This window comes from Camelus ferus, chromosome 33 (genome assembly GCF_009834535.1).
Source record: "Camelus ferus isolate YT-003-E chromosome 33, BCGSAC_Cfer_1.0, whole genome shotgun sequence".
In the NCBI taxonomy this organism is placed as follows: Eukaryota; Metazoa; Chordata; class Mammalia; order Artiodactyla; family Camelidae; genus Camelus; species Camelus ferus.
This window is the reverse complement of record NC_045728.1, coordinates 18,295,413-18,314,221: the sequence shown is the minus strand read 5'-3', so window position 1 is coordinate 18,314,221 and position 18,809 is coordinate 18,295,413. Positions and strand designations below refer to the sequence as shown.

General features: G+C 40.5%; 1 long non-coding RNA gene across 1 annotated transcript; it reads right to left on the bottom strand.

Moving 5' to 3' along the window:
* Positions 1-624: 624 nt before the first annotated feature.
* LOC116661087 lies at positions 625-17,589 on the bottom strand. Its single transcript, XR_004316836.1, has 4 exons — positions 17,304-17,589; positions 14,217-14,223; positions 7,476-7,483; positions 625-635 (listed from the first exon to the last, which is right to left on the bottom strand). It is a non-coding gene; the product is annotated as an uncharacterized LOC116661087 (long non-coding RNA).
* Positions 17,590-18,809: the final 1,220 nt, after the last annotated feature.

Genomic DNA, 18,809 nt, shown 5'->3' with positions numbered 1-18,809 from the left:
CCCAAATTTATCCCTTCCCACCCTGTTTCCCTGGTAACCATAAGATTGTTTACTATGTCTGTGAGTCTGTGTCTTTTGTAGGTGAGTTCTTTAGTATCCTCTTTTTTCTTTCTCTCTTTAGATTCCACAAATGAGTGATATCATATGGTATTTTCCTTTCTCTTTCTTAAAGAACAGATTAGTGCTCTCTTCAGGGTTTCCTTGCTCTTGTCTTTGTTGCTCCAATAGCATTGTCCTTGTAGTCAAAGTGCTCCCTTTGGGTTTCCTTTTCCATCAAAGTCAAGCTCTGTCAGGACTTCCTAGACCTGGGCAATCTAAAAAGCACACAGAGCCATTCGCATGATACATCTTTTTTCCATCCTCTCACTTTCAATCTGTGTGTGTCTTCCACCCTAAAGGGGGTCTCTTGTAGGCAGTCTATTGTAGGCTTTTGTTTTTTTATCCAATATGCCACTCTATGTGTTTTGATTGGAGCATTTATTCCATTGATGTTTATAGGAATTATGGATAGATGTGTGTTTATTGTCATTTTGAGGTTAGTTTTCCAGTTGACTTGGTATTCCTTCTTTGTTCCTTCCTTTTTCTTTTTGTGGTTTGATCATTTTCCTTTGTACTAGCTCGGTTCTTTTCATTTTCTGTGACTCCAGTTGGGTGAGGTAAGTACCTGGAACATGGGCCTTAGCTGTACGTGTAACAAGATGGGGTTTTTGTCTAAAAGAATAAGATACAAAATGAGGCAGGCTTTGAGTCAAGAAAACTGAAGGGTTTCTTGCGTTCCCAGGATGAGAACTTGAGGTTACAGCAGAGTCTGATGCCAAGCAGCACAGTGGCTGCTGCACACCTCTTAGGAACGCAGCCCTTTGACCTGTCCAGGGGGGAGTGTGCATGGATGTGTGCGTGTGTTTGTACATGAACTAATGAGCCAGCTACCCAAGAAGCAGCAACACTGGGATCCCAGCCCCACACTGGTGTGGAGCGGCAACGGTTCAGGGTAACACCTCTTCCAGCCCTTCACCTAGAGCAGGCAGCCACCGCCCCCAGTCAGCAAAGCACCTTTGCTCAGTGGACAACAGGATCAGCCCAGGCGCCTGAACCCCCAGATACCAGCATGCCGCCTGTCAGCACCAGGCAACCGCAGCTTTCCTGCCAACAGGCAGGGCAAAACACCAGCCTTCTGGCTGCCTATGTGTTAACACTGACACCAGGGGGCAGTTACAGTAACCCTGGACTTCCCGATGGACTACGCAGATTTCTGGTTTTCTTCTTTGAGTTGAATCTTTGGATTGAGTTAAGAGCCTTACAATCTTGTTATCATGGGATAAAGCATCCGAGAGGTAAAAGAAAAGTTTTTCGTTGTGGGAGGGTGGGGAGTCAGTCACTTAATCTGAATATGAAGAGAAAGTGTGACCATATACTGTACTCCAAAGTGGACGTGTTAGTTGGACGGGTGATGATGGAATCAGTGTCGGAGGACAGCACCTGGAAAGCATGGTGACAGAAAACAGGCTGTGTGTCCTTCAGGCATCAGTGAAGTGTGGTGAACAGCAACCGCAGGTGAGGCCAAGAGAAACCCTTTGGCAGGCGGACCAGCACTCAGCCTCAGAGAGCACTGTTAGGAGGTGGCACCCCCGCCCCCACTTCACAAGACTGAGGCTCAAGGAGAGACGACAATATTGGGTCCGGTAGAAAGGCAAGGATGACAAGAGAAAAACAAGCCCAAGTCAACGAGGGCCAGGGGCAGGGTAAGCTATTCAGGCAAAGGTCCCAGACATAGCCAGGTCTCCAACCCAGGAGTTGGAAGTAAGAGCCACTCATTCTCGTTTTCACGCAGCAAACATATATTGAGTCCTAGACCATGCCTGGCGCTGTTCTAGGCACTAGGAATGCAGCCACTGACAAAGATCTCTGCTCCCGGCAAGTTTACTTTCTACCAGGGGAGATGACAGACTGTAAGTAAGCAGGGAAATATGCAGCAGGCGGTGGCTAATGCGATGGAGAACGATAAAGCAGAGCAGAGAGACAGGACACGATGCGGGTGGGAGCGGGTTTTAAATGGGATAACCGGGGATGGTCTTTCTAGGAAGGGGACACGTGCGCAAAGGTCCTGAGAGGGGAGGCGGTGAGCTCTGCGAGTGTCTGGGCAAAGAAGGCGCCAGACAGCGCAGCAGAGGACGCGAAGGCACGAGGCAAGAGCAAATGGGTCTGTCTGAGTAGCTGAGAAAAGACGAGGAAGAGAGGAGTTGAGGGGTCAAATTGTGGGGGGCCTCGTGAAGCATATTAAGGACGTGGGCCTTCAGGTCTAGTGGAGTGGGAGGTCGCTGGAGGGCTCGGGGCCGAGGGGTTAAGAGGAGATTACCTAGAAGTGGCCAGGGTCAGTGTTGGCCAGAGAAGTGGTGAGAAGTGGCTGGGTTCCGGATGTCTTTCGGAGGCGGAGCTGACATGATGTCTTGCCAGATTGGTTATGGGGTATAAGGGAAGGAGGAGAGACACATGCGTGACCCCCAAGGACTTTGCCCTGAGCCACTAACCAGATCTTGAGTAGGTCAGGCCAGACCAGGCAACATCACATGGCTCCCAAACCCACCAAGATAGCAGTGCCTGAAAGCAGGGGGTTGAGTTTGGTCACAAGCTGTGAAGTTGGAAGATAGAAAAGAAAAAGTCAAATCACCACAGAACTGCTCTTCCAGACCCTGTAAGGCCAATGGGGCTCTGCCCCCCCGGGTCCCACCTCCTCCTTGCAGTGGCGCCAGTGTCCTCTGAGACCAACAGCACATGAGTCAGGTTGTTCTGTTCTGCCTCCCACTTGCTTTTCACCGGAGGAGTATATGAATTCTAAACACAGAGCGTGAGAACATGGTCCTTCCTTGTTTATCTTTTCCGATTCACCATAAATCAGCGATCTTAGGCTGTCAACAGACCCATCCCTTTTGTAACCCTTCAGATATATTTACATGACTGATTGATTCTACTTAACACGGTCATTCCTGCAGAGCCCGCTCAGAACCTCTGTCCTGCATCTCATGCATCCATCACGCCATTTTTAGTGTCTTCATCCCTCAGGACTTTCTCTCAACCCCACCCCAATCTGCACTCCCACCTCCTCAACTTTCCCTAAAATGAATAGACCAGTACCACCCAGATGCCTGGGATCTCTTTTTACTGATTGCTTCTTCTTTCACATTTTTTTAGGCCTTACTGGCCTCTCTTCATCCCTGTCTTTTCATCCATTAATGGATGTCCTCTTCAAATAGCCCAACAGCGTAACTATATGGTATCATTGTGGGTGACACCCCACCAGTGTTCAGAATAAAGCAGCCTCTTAAAAACCCTCCATCCATTAAACACACACACACACACACACACACACACACACACACACTCACTCACACCCCATATATCTTTCATGTCTGTTCAGCTTGTGAAATCAGAGCTCCCACCTACCAATGCATTTTGACAGCTCCATTTTAGCTACAAGTCCCTCACAGGAACGGTCACTTCTGAGAAATGTGAGATTGTCCCTGTTGTGCCTTTGAAGATGCTGAAAAGTTGAAACATCCACAAAGATGCTTTGCTCTCCAGCCTTAGGGAGGACATTCTTGCAAATGTATTGGTGCTGTCTGTGCTCTGGGGCATGGCAAGTAGTCACCCTGTTATCTCCAGGCGGTTTATTTTTAATGAAATGCTGACAGTTTAGCATCTCCTTGCATAACGGCATTCCAGGGTATCTGTCAAGAGTGACAGCTATTCAAGAAAGCACGGAAAATAATCCGCCAGTGATCAGTCCTGTCTTCAGTTTTCCTACAAATTGCTGTGCTCTTGAAACTAATTTTAGTTGGCAATGGAAAATCGATACAAATAACAAGAGATGGTTTAATCTCTTTAGGTGTGCTATAACTCACATCACTGCACACATACTCATTCCCCAGGAAACACACTCGGGAGAGAGGCATTCCAGAAAGAAAGGCAGAGCAAGAACCAAACAGTATCAGTGTGCAGATCAGGGGCAAAATTTCACTGGCAAAAACAAAACGCCCCTCGGGGACATGTGTGCAAGTCACATCTGTGTGTTAAAGTAAGATCTGGATGATTCATCTTATTAAATTGTTCATGCAACAACCGTGTCTTTCTCCGCTGGGGAGAGAAATAGCACTGAGAGGCAGACTGAGTTTTGAAGTCTGGTTTGCAGCACCGTTTCAGGATGGGCAGTCACGGGTCAGTGAGGTTTGGAAGGCATCAGATTTCAATGACTTTCTTCCCCACTCTAACAACATGAGAGATAGTTTTGGCACAGTCATCATCTCTGGATTCTGGAAAATTCAGCAGCCATTGTTCCTTATGAATAGAATGCATTTTTTTTTGTCCTGGTTCCACAAAGATTTTATATGGAGTAAAATACATTCACATTTTTCATGACTTTTAGATCCTACCACTGGCCCATGAAAGTTTCAGAAAATTGTCAAAAATAGCTTGAAGATAAGTGAAATAAGTCACACACAAAAGGACAAATATTGCATGATTACACTTATACAGGGCACCTAGAGTGGGCAAATTCATAGAAACAGGAAATGGAATAAAATTTACCAGGGCTGTGGGGAAGGGGGGTTGGGAGTTATTGCTTAATGAGCACAGAGTTTCTGTTTGAGATGATGTGAAATTTTGGAAATAGGTAAAGGTAGTGATTTCGTAACAGAGTAAATATAATTAATGTCACTGAATTTTACACCCACAAATGTTTCAGAAATTTCCTCAGGATGCAAACTTTATACACATAAGTTATTTATCACCACAAGCTTATCACGGAAAACACCAGATATTTGGTCCAGCCATCCCCGCCTGTGACATCTCTCCCTAGAGGAAACCACTTTTAAATGATCTTTCTGGTGGTTACCTGTAACTCTCTGAATAGTACGCTTAAATCGCTATTTCACAGTGTATCACCTTCAGTGGTTATTGGTAATTTTCCTGTTATACTAGATAAATGTTAGCTCATCTGTACCACCTCGCAGATCCTCTAACTTCTGCCTCCAAATGCTGTTACATCACTGTTTTCAGTTCATGTCTGCAACTTCAGGCTTGAAGCTCCGCCTCTTAGTCAGACAGCCAATTTCTCTGGGCTTCCCCATTTTCGAGCCAAAATTGGAGTCATTTTGGTGGATTCCCTTTTCTCTTCACTCTCCAGTCCCCTCTCACCTCCTAACACCTGTCAGCTCTAGCTTTACTCTCATAGTCAAAGCTGTTAGCAGTTGGGCTGGTTGAGTCTTTCATGGTTCCTTTACATGTTGATTGCGAAGGCTGAACACCAGGAAATGGTGTTTATGTTACCGTAATCACATAAATATTGTTACGTGCAAAAATACTGGGTGTACTATGAGCGTTCTTCCCTCTCCAAGATGCATTCTAATGTCATTTGAATTGCCACTAGAAGTGTAGATTCTCTGACACTTGCCGAATAATTCTAAATTCTAATTCTTTATTTCAAATGGACTCGCCTGCTTTGCACTCACCAGTTGCTGACAGTCACGTCACGTTTTGTTTACTGCAGTTTGGGGTCATGACTGTCCTGAGCAGACTTGTTGGTTGTTGTTCCCTGGAGTTCCTGACAGCCTTACCTTTTCTTGCTGCATTCAGTGCCTTAATCATTTCTCAAAGTTTCTCAAGCTTTCAGTTATGCTGTATATTTCATCGTTTACTCTTTTTTTGAATTGAAGTATAGTTAATTGATAATATTATGTTAGTTTCAGGTGTACAGTAAGGTGAGTCAGTTAAATATATATATAGCTATTCTTTTCCAGGTTCTTTTCAGTTATAGGTTATTACAAGATATTGAATATAGTTCCCTGTGCTGTACAGTAGGTCCTTGTTATCTGTTTTATAAATAGTAGTGTGTATCTGCTAATCTCATCATATGTTCTTTATTCCAGTGACCTACCTGGCAGAGCCTCCCATATTTCTGCTCCTATACAGACCAGTTGTTTTCTTAGCCTGCTGCAAAACTGCTGAAAAGTTTGATACACCTTTTTTTTTTTTTTCTGAAGTTTTAATCTGTTCTCACATTTACCTCTAATTCCTCTAAGATTACTTGTTTCTGGTTTTGTTTTCCTTCTTTAGAGGGTAGGAAGGAGTCTTTTATTTTGTGTTTCTGTATTTCCTAAGTATCTCTAGACTCTTCATGGTCTTTTTTTTTTTTTTTAAGTTTCAAAATGAAGCAATAGGGCCACTGTGTGCATCGGTGAGCTTGCTGCTTGGCAAAATTCATTTCAGGGTAAGTAAACAAGAGAATCCCTAGAGGCCAGAATGAGGAGTGTATATATGCACAGTGGTATCCTGTTTCTCCCTAAAGATTTCATTCAATTGTTTAAAGAAAAATTGATCCTTTGCTGCCCCGAGCTCTGAAGTCCTTCTGTGACTACCCTGTATAAAACAGTCTTCGTGCTCAGTGACTCTCCATCTCATTAACCTCTTCTACTTGCTTTATAATCCTTTACTGTCCACAAAACTATTTTGTCTTCTTGCCCATAGTTTATTTCTCCCACAGGAAGATAAATTCCATGAAAGAACAACTCCCTTCTATCTAGTTCATTCTTGCATACCTTTGTGCCTGGAACACTATCTTAAATTAATGAATTAGTATTGCTTGAATTACCAAATTAATTATCTAATGAATACAAATGTTACGTCTGCACCACTACAATTTCAAGAAATTATTCATTCACGTCACAAAAATGGTGGCGGGGGGAGTTGCTTGATGTCATAGAAAGTTGACCATGCTAACTACTTTGCAATATTTTTCTTTGAAACCAGAAAAAAAAGCCCAACCCAAATGAAACAATTAAAACTTTTAGTTGGATGTTATCACTGCCAATCATCTCAAGGGCACAGGTCACCTTCCCCTAAGTTAGCAGAACTTTGAAGCGGTGGCCAGCTCATCCTCAGAGCTCGACCTTGAATGAACTTCTCTTTGTCCACCCCACTTATGGGGCTATTTAGAGTTCTGAAGCAATTCAAGAAGGAAAACTTCACCAGTGGATGGCTGAGAAATAGGAACAGATATATCAGATTATTGCTTAGTATTCTCTTGAGTAGGAAATAAATGGAATTTTGTGGAAAGTTTTCTGACTTAACAGTGCCTCTGAGAATCTGAATTTTTCACTGACTACTTTATAAAAACAATTGTTCCACTAAAGACCAGGCTTGGAGAAACAACGTTTCTCTGACCTCTTGCCAAGTATCCCCCTAAAACACTGGCTGGCCGATTTAATCTAAGATTGAGTCCTGAGAACACTGAGTCACTAGAAGGCAATTATCTTCTGATAGATGATGTGATAAGTGATATGGTAAATTGTGGCCCACATTTCTTTTCCCCTCCACACAAGTCTTATTCCAGGGAACAGGCGTCTTCGTGCTCAGTTCAGTAAACATTTATCACTTGCCCACTTTGTATTACAACGCAATTTTGCAATCTTTTCCATTCCCACAGCTGAGTCTCTCAGGACTCTCATTTCCTGCTTCCACTTTAAATGGCTTATTCCATACTTGATTACCTTCTAACCACCTCCAAAGAGAAACATTTTTTTAAATTCTCCAATTAAACTGCGCTACATCTGAACCACGGAATATCATTCAGTTCTGAAAATAAATGAACCTTGGAAAAACAGAGGAACATTAAATGGATATTATTAAGTGAAAGAAGCCAATCTGAAAGGGCTGCATACTGTGCAGTTCCAGCTACGATCTTCAGAAAAAGGCAACACTATGCGGACAGTTAAAGCAACGGTGGTTTCCAGGGGTCAGGAGGGGAGAGAAGGACGACTAGGAGAAGCACAGAAGACATTTGGGGCAGTGAAAACACTCTGTATGATGACATTTGTCTAAACCTACAGAATGTACAACAGCAAGAGTGAACCCTAATGTGATTTGGGTGATTGCGGCGTCCGTGTAGGTTCATGGATTGGGATGTTGGATGGTAGGGGAGGCTGTGCAGATGTGGGAACAGCAAGTATATAAGAAATCTCTCCACCTTCTGCCCAATCTTGCCTTGAACCCAAAATTCCTCTAAAAAATAAAATCTATTTTAAAAACTCCCAGTTCTTTCTAAATAAGTAACCCTTCAGTATGACTATGCTGATATTTAGAACACAGTAGTGAAGGAAAATGTTGCCTATAATTCAGTCTTCATATTTCTTTCTAATTCATCTCCCTTCTATGCACACAAATGCATTGCAAAAGTGCACCTGTACATGCAGAAGCTTGTACTTCCCAGTGTTCTTTGCCGAGAGAAAGCCAGAACCTGGCATGTATGTTTGTGACTAAATCTGTCATTCTAAACACTGGGCCAAAGAACCTACAAATACCAAATGTACTTGTAAGCCACCGACCTCTGATCAGTTACTGTGGAGACACAACCGTTCAAGTGTGAAATGCCCTTGAGCTATTCTCCCAACTAGAATAAAAATTTAGTTGTTTAAGGCAGTGGTTAATCAATCGTCCAACTAACCAAAAGGGTAAATAAATAAGCACTAGAATTTGGAAAATACTTACTATTTTCACCCTGCGAACCTGAGGCACAGCCAAGAACCAATAGTTGAGAAGATCACCAAGTGTTCTAAACACCACTCTTGGCATGCGCTAAAAGCAGGAGCCATATTTAGATAGTACAGGACTGTATTTGCTTAACAGAAGAAATTTCCCCAAATCTCACATAACCAGAAATTGGCATTGCAGGCTGGATATTGCTGCATTTCCATAACTAATTCTGCATGTGGAGCATGATATGGGACTCCCACATCCACTTCCACATTTCTCTGACTTGTCTCACTGGTTCCTGAATTGAGGGTTTGGAGTATAGAACCAAGTTGTGAGATGCATGTCAGGGTTTCCTGCGTTTGTAACAAAGCAATTCGACAATATTTTTAGGAGGGCACTAGAAGGTAGGCTTGTTTCTCCCCTCCCCCCCAAAAATGGTAGAAGTCCAGGCCCCAAGATCATGTAACAGACTAAGGAAGAACCTGTGGATTTCTTTCCTGGCAAAGCATTCACTGTATCCACAGCTGCTTACAATTCAGGTGACTTTCTAAGGTTCTCTAGAAACCTCAGAAATTGGGAATGGTATGGGACAAGGACATTGGTATAGAGAAGAAATCTTGTAAGAGGTCAGAAATTCAGGAAATTGTGAACAGTTAGGCCTCAGAAAGAATAAAAACTGGAGCAGAGATCTCTGGTGCAGGGATATTTGATTTTCATTCTAGAACAATTAGAAGAAAAAAATACAAATTCTCATTGGAGAATCTCTTTCTCAAAACAAATCTCAAAGAATTCCTAGCATCATTAGTGACATTAACAAAAATGTAGGGCAACTGGAAATTTCATACAATGCTAGTTGGAATCTAGGAATGGTATGGTTACTTTAGAGAACTGCTTGGCCCCTTTTTATAAAGTTAAAGTTGCATTTACTATATGTTCACACAATTCCACTCTCAGAAATTTACCCATGAGAAAAGAAAACCTGTGTCCCCCAAAAGAATTGGACTCAAGTGTTCTTTGTAGTTTTATTCATAATAGCCCCAAACTGTAAGTACCTCAAATGTCCACCAAACAGGTGAATGGATAAGCAAATTTTGTTTTTACTATACAATGGAATACTACTCATCAATTAAAAAGGAATAAATTACTAATAAAAGCAATGTTTAGTGAGAGAAGCCAGAAAAAAAGGTACACCCTTTTTTCCTTTACATGAAATTCCCTTTACATGAAATTCCAAAGCAGGAAGAACCAATCTAGACTTTTAGAAAGCAGAATGGAGATAGCTTCAGGCAGGTGGTGGGGGGTTGGGAGGGAATTAGCTGCAAGCAGACATTTTAGCGTAATGGAAATAGCCTTGATCCAGACTGTGGTGGTAGTTACATGGGCAAACACATTTGTCAAAACTTATCAAATCATATTTTTAAATGGTTGTATTTTACTGTATGTAAATATATCACAATAATATTATTTTTAAAAAGAACTTCATAAAAGTAAGAAAAATTCATTATTTTTTCCTTTCTGAAATACAGTATTGATAGACTCTTTGTTCCCTTAGATTTATCACAGGTATTTAAGGTGAGAAGCCTTGTTTTATTTTCAATTAGCTGTTTTATTTCTTTAATATTTAATGTTGAGATTAGTGGATATTAGTGTAAACTATTCTCTTGGAAGGAATAAGTTATTCCCTTGATAAGCTAGACGTTAACCTCTTTGCCCTCCAATTTTTTCTTTATTAATTTTTACCTTTAGGGTAGAAAAACAGCAAAACACAGATTATAAGCACCATTCCTTGAATAAAGGGAAACTATACATTTTCCAATCAAAGATATGTATGATTCATCTATCAAAAAAAAATGGATAAATAGAAAACCAAAACCCAAATACAGATAGAAATGTGTATGTATAAAAAAACAGGTTTATTGAGGTATAATTGATGAGGATTAAACTGTATGTGTTGAAAGTATACATTTTGATGAGTTTTGACATATGTATAAAGCCATGAAATCATAATCACAGTCAAGACAATAAACATATCCATTCCCTCAAAAAGTTTCCTCACCCCACTTTGTAATCCAACCTGCTCTTCTCCCCCAAAGATTCCCTTCCCAGGCACCCACTGATCTTTTTTCTGTCAATGTAGATTAATTTACACTTTCTGGAATTTTCTTCAATGAAATCATACTGTATGTACTGTTTTGGCTGTCTTCTTTCTCTTAGCATAATTATTTTGAGTCATACATGTTTGCAAAGAAGAAAAACAAAAATATGTATGATAGAGTCGTTCAGACTGCAACATGGGTTTGGACAGAGGTGGCAATTTTTGCCACTTAATACATTAGATAATCCATATTCAAAAGACCCTAGCAGATCTGTTATAATGCTGATCAAAGCTCATGAAGAAGTTTTTAATTTCTTTGAAACAAAGTTGAATGTTTTATTATCTATAGACAAATAAGTATATCTATTTGGATTTTCAGTAGTAAAGACTATGTTTTAAACAAAGTAACCAATTTCCATGCTACTTTAGTTTTATAACATATGCTTCTCAGGCATATTATTGGAGGTCTTATTTCCATTGTATTCACTTTATTTTAAATATTAGACTAATCTGTTCATGGCAGCAGACAAGAAGCAAATGGGGTTTGATAATTAGTTTTTTTTTTTTTCAATTGAAGTATAGTTAGTTACAATGTGTCAGTTTCTGGTGTACAGCATAATGTCCCAGTCATGCATATATACACATATATTCATTTTCATATTCTTTTTCATTAAAGGTTATTACAAGATATTGAATATAGTTCCCTGTGCTCTATGGAAGAAATTTGTTTTTTCATCTATTTTTATATATAGTTGTTAACATTTGCAAATCTCAGAATCCCAAATTTATCCCTTCCCATCCCCTTTCCCTGGTAACCATGAGATTGTTTACTATGTCTGCAAATCTACTTCTGTTTTGTGGATGAGTTCATTAGTGTCCTCTTTTTTTTAAGATTCCACATATGAGTGATATCATATGGTATTTCTCTCTCTCTCTCTTTCTGGCTTACTTCACTTAGAATGATGATCTCCAGGTCCATCCATGCTGCTGCAAATGGCATTATTTTATTCTTTTTTATCATTAAGTAGTATTCCATTGTGCAAATATACCACAACTTCTTTATCCAGTCATTTGTTGACATAATCAGGGGTATTTAGAAATCCTGCCTCCTAGGGTCAGTGTTGGTGCATTACAAAGGCCACTTTTTTACTAGTCTCTCTCAGAGCTACAGTTTTCAACCAGATCTGTCCTAACGCCAAAGCCTGGGCTCTTAGCCTCTGTGCTGCTCTGTCTCCAGATGTTTAGGGTCAAGCTCAGGACACAGGACCAATTGACTTGAAACCACGCCCACTTTGGCTTCATGTTCTTTTCTATCTGGATTGGACCCAATGGACCTCATTCTGCTTGACCTTCTGCCCAGCCTTCCATGTTAATCCCCAACCCAGGGGCACATGCTCTGTCTGCTTTGGCTCTGGCTTCCCGGCTGCTGAGTGGGGCTAGAGGAAGTCAAGAACCGGGAGTAGACTGTGACATCACAATTCCATCTTCTCTTAGCCCCTCCATTCCTCACTGCTCCTTGGGATTGATTCTACTCCTTTCATTATAGAACATTCAGTGGCTATTCCAATTCTTCCTGTTCCTACAAGTTTCTGATACTAGACTTAATTCCTCTCTTTATGATAGAGTGAATTTTACATGAAATATGAATATAATAACTTTTATATTATTATATTAATAGTAATCGTAATAACCTTTATCTCCATCTAAGAATTTCTCTCCGTCTTTACTCCTTCCCTGTGCTCTCACTCCCTCCCCAATTTATATCTTCAACTCTCCCCCCTCTCTTATATCCAGGACCACCCCATCACCAACTTTTTTCCTGAATGCTTCCTTTTGACCCTTTCAAGTGAGGAATCACCAGTATGCCCCTCCTGTGTGTGGGCAATGCTCCCTTCTCTGTATTCTTAGCTGGGTCCGCCCCAGTTCCTTTAATTGTGGCTTCTATCCCACCACTATTAGAACTGCTTCTTTGAGGTCTTGAGCAATAGTGTGTGCAATATTGAGAGAGACTGAGAAGCAAATGCTTCTCAATATTTCACACACTATTGACCACCGTTTCCTTCTGGTACTTTTGCTTCCATAATGTTACTCTCTACCGGTTCTCCCCTACCCTATCTGATATCTTCTCAGTCCACTATCATTGCCCCTGATCTTTATCCCTGCTCTATAAGGGGCACACCCTCTAAGTACCTTCCTCCCCTTCTCGTCCCTCCCCAACACATTCCCCCTCAAACATTGCATAAGCTTCTAAACCTTTAACTCTGCCATCTTTTAGATCCTAACAAACCTGCCTAGATGCTTGGCTGAGCCAACACTGACCAGAGACTTTCAGCACTGGTATGCCCTACACCCTTACCCTTTGGTGACCATCACTGACTTACCCTGAAGAATAAAGCTTCATATTTGGATAGGCAGCTTCTCAAGTCCTGTAAGAGAAAATCAACACCAGTGCCTTACAGCTTTCTAAGCAGCAAGAGAACCTCCATTATACCTAGAATGACAGAGTAAATTAACATCAGTCTTTTGAAGTATAGACAGCGGTGAGTTATCAAGAAACTGATTATTTTATACCTATGGGGTCAAATTCAATTCTCTCTATAAAAGCTTATACTAACAATACAACATCCTCTAGCATGTTTCACACCTACTGAGACATCACACTTCCTGGTCTCCTTCCTGGTCTCACAATTCTCGGGCAAGTTGATCCTGGAACCTGCATACAACAGGCATCTCTACACTGGATTCCTTTCTCAAGAATAATGTGCAGCTTTGGCCTCTATTCCTATTCCATCTGGACTATTGCTACAGATTTTTTAAATTTACTTTTCTCCCTTCTAAGTGGCATTTTAAGATATTCTATGACCCCAAAATACCCAATAATTTCTCTGCTATTTTCCCACTGCTCCCCAAACCCATGATCTAAATCCGCCTCATGCTTTCCCTCCTCCACATTTACTTGTGCTCCGATTCCTGTTCAGAATGATCTTCCCCGAGCTACACTAGGTCAAATCCCACATATTTTTTCAAAGCCCAGTTCAGATGTCACTTTCTCCACGGAGTCAACCTCTTTGACAGTTTCTCTAAGGGTGTCTTTATGCCTGCTCTGTGGTCTTTTCCCAATCTGCCTTCTTTTGCTCTTGTTTGTATAAATTTCTTAATTCTGCTGTAAGTCGGTATGACTCTGGAGTATGTAGGGGACACATGCTTTGTTCATATTTATAGTCCCCATGGCATTCAGCAGTAGTGCCTTACACATAATAAGACTGTGCTATAGGTTTTTAAAAATAATTACAGTTAACAGTATAAAACATTAAAGAATGTGCTATGGGAAAGAAGAACACACTAATTAACTGACACTTTTTTCTGTGACTTTAAACCTCTTTAGGTCACAGATTTTTTTTTTTAACACTCCATTGAAAGCTATTGATTTACATGGATTTTTCAGATTCCATGAAGCCTTTTATGAACTTAAGCTTAAGGACTACTGTTTTTGATTTTTATTGTAATTATTATTATTGTTATTATTATAAATATGGTCAATTGTCTCTGCAGAATGAGAGCTCAAAAATGCCCCATCAGTGTGGAGGAATTATTCCACTGGGTTCCTGGAGGGGAAGACCCTTCCTCTGAGAATAATATCTGTCCCTTGTTGTCACGCTGACTAACATTGAAACAGGGAGGAAGTCAGTCTGAGTGCAGCTTTGCACAAGCAGCTCAAGTCTTGTGTGATCACCAGTGATAGTTGCTGAAGACAGTGTGATGAACAGCTCTAAAAACACCTGACATCCAAAGAAGCAAAGCCAGAAGGTCTAACAACCATCTTTCAAGCCTATGTTCTTGCATTTGAGTTGTTTGATCTTCAGATTTAAATTGTAGATCTTCATGCTGGTCTATTTCCGTATTTTACACAGCACTGGTTAGATTGCCAGTCCTTCGAAATGACAAACAATAATTAAGGAGATTAAAATGGCAAAGCTTTTAATTTCGTGATGTTATTTACACAAATCGGGAACTTAACGCAAGTGGAAGTCTGCTGTGGGAGGTTTTCAGATGTGTCAACTGAGGTTATTAGTGATATTTAAATGCTATTAGGATAGTAATTCCATGTGGAAGCAGTTTCAAAGGGGTAGAGGATGGAATTGTTAGGTATCCTGAAGCTGATTGCTTAGACAAAAACAAATACTTCATTATCTGTTAAAATAATTACACATTCATTTGTGTAGTCTATTTTAGGACACTGCTGTCCTAATCTGCCTAGACAGATAATTAAGAGAGTTTTCAAATGTCTGTATACAACTCAGAAGTCAAAAGTATATTGACCTTTCTAATTATTGTGTATTCCTTCAATATTATTGTTTTCATTAACTAATATCTTCCATTTGTATAGGACTTTGTGCAAAGAACTTTCATATACATTGAGTATCTCATTTGACCTTTACCCTTTGAGCTATGTAAGCTAGATATTATTAAGCATATTTAGATTAAGAAACTAAGATACAAGGTGTTTTGAACTGAATTGTGACACCCCCCCCCAATTCATTTGTTGAAGCCTTAATCCCCAGTATGGGGTAGAGGGTACAGCTCAGTGGCAGAGTGCATGCTTAGCATGCATGAGGTCCTGAGTTCAATCCCCAGTACTTCTATTTTTAAAATAATAAATAAACAAACAAACAAAGCTAGTTACCTATCCCTCACAAAAAGAAAAAAGTAATCCTTAAAAAAAATCCCCAGTGTGACTGTATTTGGAGATAGGGCTTTCAAGAGGTAGGTAATTATGGTTAAAGGGGTCATAAGGGTGGAGTCCTGAGCTAATAGGATTGGTGGCCTTTTGAGAAAGAAAGAACAAAAGGTCTTTTTCCCCCACGTAAGCACATAGCAGGAAAAGTGGCCTCTCCAAGCCATAAAAGAGGCCTCACCATAACCCAGCCCTGCTCGCATCTTGATCTCAGACTTCCCAGCCTTCAGAACTGTGAGAAAATTAATTTCCATTGTTTACACTACCCAGTCTATGGCATTTTGTTATGGTGGCTCGAGCAGATTAATGCACAGGGGGAATTTGCCCCAGAATCTCATAGGGCATGGCACTGAATGGAGAACCATCATCCCTCTCTTCCTCCAGGACTGTTCCCACCAGAAAATACCACCTCTGTCAAGCTGAGACTGATTTTTCACCCAGATGGTTATATAAAGGGCAAGAGAGAAATTTGCACTAGCAGGAAAATGAAGAAATCAATGCACAGGAAAGAAAATAATAAATATTTAACTTGGTGAAATCCCATGAACTTTGAAAGATGTTAATCTTCCATTGTGGTTTGCTTTCATCTTAGTTTGTGGTCAGGGGAGAAAGATCGACGAGTGAAACATTTTTGCTGCCCTGAGCACTCCCGTTGGACACTCCTTGCCCTGAGACCCCCACCCAAGGTGAGCCCACCTGCCTGAAATGCCAGCAATTTCAACATGATAATAAAAACGAGCTGGGGAACCATAGGAGAACCTCTGTTTCTAATACGAAAGATAAGAAATGTATTTTCGGGTTAAATATGAGAAGGCATGTTGGATTCAGCAGAGGAATTTTGCAGCACTCAGGCCTATTTTGTCTTTATGAGAAATGGTGAACAAAGCCATCTGAAATGCGTTAGCTGGAACGTAGCTTCTGAAACTATAAAAACTATTCACTTATTTTTTAAAATGACCATGTTTTCCTTCTGAAAAAAACAAAGGCTGCAAACAGAATATGCAGAGAGGAAGTAGGAAAAAGAGGGTGAAATAGGAAAAGAAGTGGAAAGAACGGCTGTCATTCAAAAATCCACAAATGACAAATGCTGGAGAGGCTGTGGAGAAAGGGGAACCCTCCTACACTGCTGGTGGGAATGCAGTTTGGTGCAGCCACTATGGAAAACAGTGTGGAGATTCCTCAAAAGACTAGGAATAGACTTACCATATGACCCAGGAATCCCACTCCTGGGCTTGTATCCAGAAGGAAATCTACTTCAGGATGACACCTGCACCCCAATGTTCATAGCAGCACTATTTACAATAGCCAAAACATGGAAACAGCCTAAATGTCCATCAGCAGGTGACTGGATAAAGAAGATGTGGTATATTTATGCAATGGAATACTACTCAGCCATAAAAACCGACAACATAATGCCATTTGCAGCAACATGGATGCTCCTGGAGAATGTCATTCTAAGTGAAGTAAGCCAGAAAGAGAAAGAAAAATACCATATGAGATCACTCATATGTGGAATCTAAAAAACAAAAACAAAAACAAACAAACAAAAACAAAGCGTAAATAAAGGACAGAAATAGACTCACAGACAGAGAATACAGATTTGTGGTTACCAGGGGGGTGGAGGATGGGAAGGGATAGGCTGGGATTTCAAAATTGTAGAATAGACTACACTGTATAGCACAGGGAAATATGCACAAAATGTTATGATAACTCACAGAGAAAAAAATGTGACAATGAGTGTATATATGTCCATGAATAACTGAAAAATTGTGCTGAACACTGGAATTTGACACAACATTGTAAAATGATTATAAATCAATAAAAAATGTTAAAAAAAAAAAAGAAGTGGAAAGAAACTCTAAATCTTTCAGAAACAAAGTAAGAACCCAACTCAGCACAAATAAAAAGTGGATTTAGGTAGAATGGTTACACTGCTCTAGCCAGATTCACTTAGTGTGTTTGTTCTTTGAATTGGTAACTTTATTTTGACAAGCATTTGACAGATTAACAATTACAGTTGATTCAATTTCATTATATTGCGAGGTCATTTCTCTGAGCTAATTTAAGTTGATAGAGTATGGTTTGAAATAGATTTAGAAAAATTTCACAATGTCCAGATGATCTGACAGAAGAGTTATTTCTTTTACCATTTCTGGCTTAAGTTCTTGTAAATCTCTGTTCTCAGAATGCCATTGAACAGACTAGGAAACTTGGTATTTGACTATCAGCACTCCACTTCTCCACCCCCTCTGATACCCACCTGCCCCTGCCAATGTTAGAAGTGTACAGAAGCTACCAGAATCCCTTTAAAGATGTGACTTGCCTGTAATAATATGGTAGCAATGGAAACGGAAGTACTGGAAACAGAATGTTCAGACCTGGCGGACAAAGGAGGAGGAGGGGTGACTCAGTGGAAGCCATCATGGGTGAGCGGAGTGATTCTGGAATAATTCTTTCCAACAATTCCCATGTCTACGTTTGCAGTATCTCCATCTCTATATACTATCTGTGATCACCCTAGACTTTGCTAGGGTCCCCCGCTTAGTGATTCTCACACTTTGCGCCCACTTCCTCTTAGCATTCAGATATTTGGAACACAGACAGCACTTCCTTCATTGTTTTCATTGTTGGTTTATGCACATTGACTCGACTTTGAGACCCTCTAAGGCAGAGACCGTGTTTTATTCACTTTTTCCCACTGTACCTAGCATATGTAGTCCCTGCTACTTAACAGTAATAAATCAACCAACAAACGTTCATTGAGAATTACTTGAATAAATAAACCAGTTTTTCTAGGCTCTACAAGTGCAGTGTGGGCTACGTCTGAGGGGCTAATTCAGATCTGTGATCAAAGGTCCCATCATTTGTTAATTTATTCATTCAACAGACTTCCTTGTTTTACTTACAGCTAGGCACTGGGGCAAGGGTATGCTCAGTCAGAGGGGAAGTGATGTCCTCCCTAATTTGGATATTTGGTCCTTTAGGCAGTGAAAAATCATTGAGAAATCTTAGGCAAAGGAGTGATGTCATTAATGAGGGGAGACTGGATTGGAGGCCAAAGAAGTAAGACTAAAAGTAAGAGCAATTAGTTAATGAGCTATTGAAAAAGTCCTGGGTTTAGACCAACTATTCATGGGAATGAATGGAAGAAAAAGCCTTGGGAGAAAGATGTAATTCTAAAGGCACTCAGTGGACAGAAACAGCCAGGCTTGCAACTGACTGGATGTGGGAGACAGGAAGAAAAAAATCTAAGAGGACTCCCAACGTGTAAACAAAGCAATGGTGGGATAGTAATAGAAACTGGGTATTTTTACTGGCTGCAGTACATTTTTTAAAAAAATCAATGTATCATAAGGTGTGTATTAAATTATAAGAGAACCAAGAAGCATTATAATAAAATCTGTATGCAGGGGCTGGTATGGTAACCAGGGGACCATTTCTAGCCTGCAGACATAT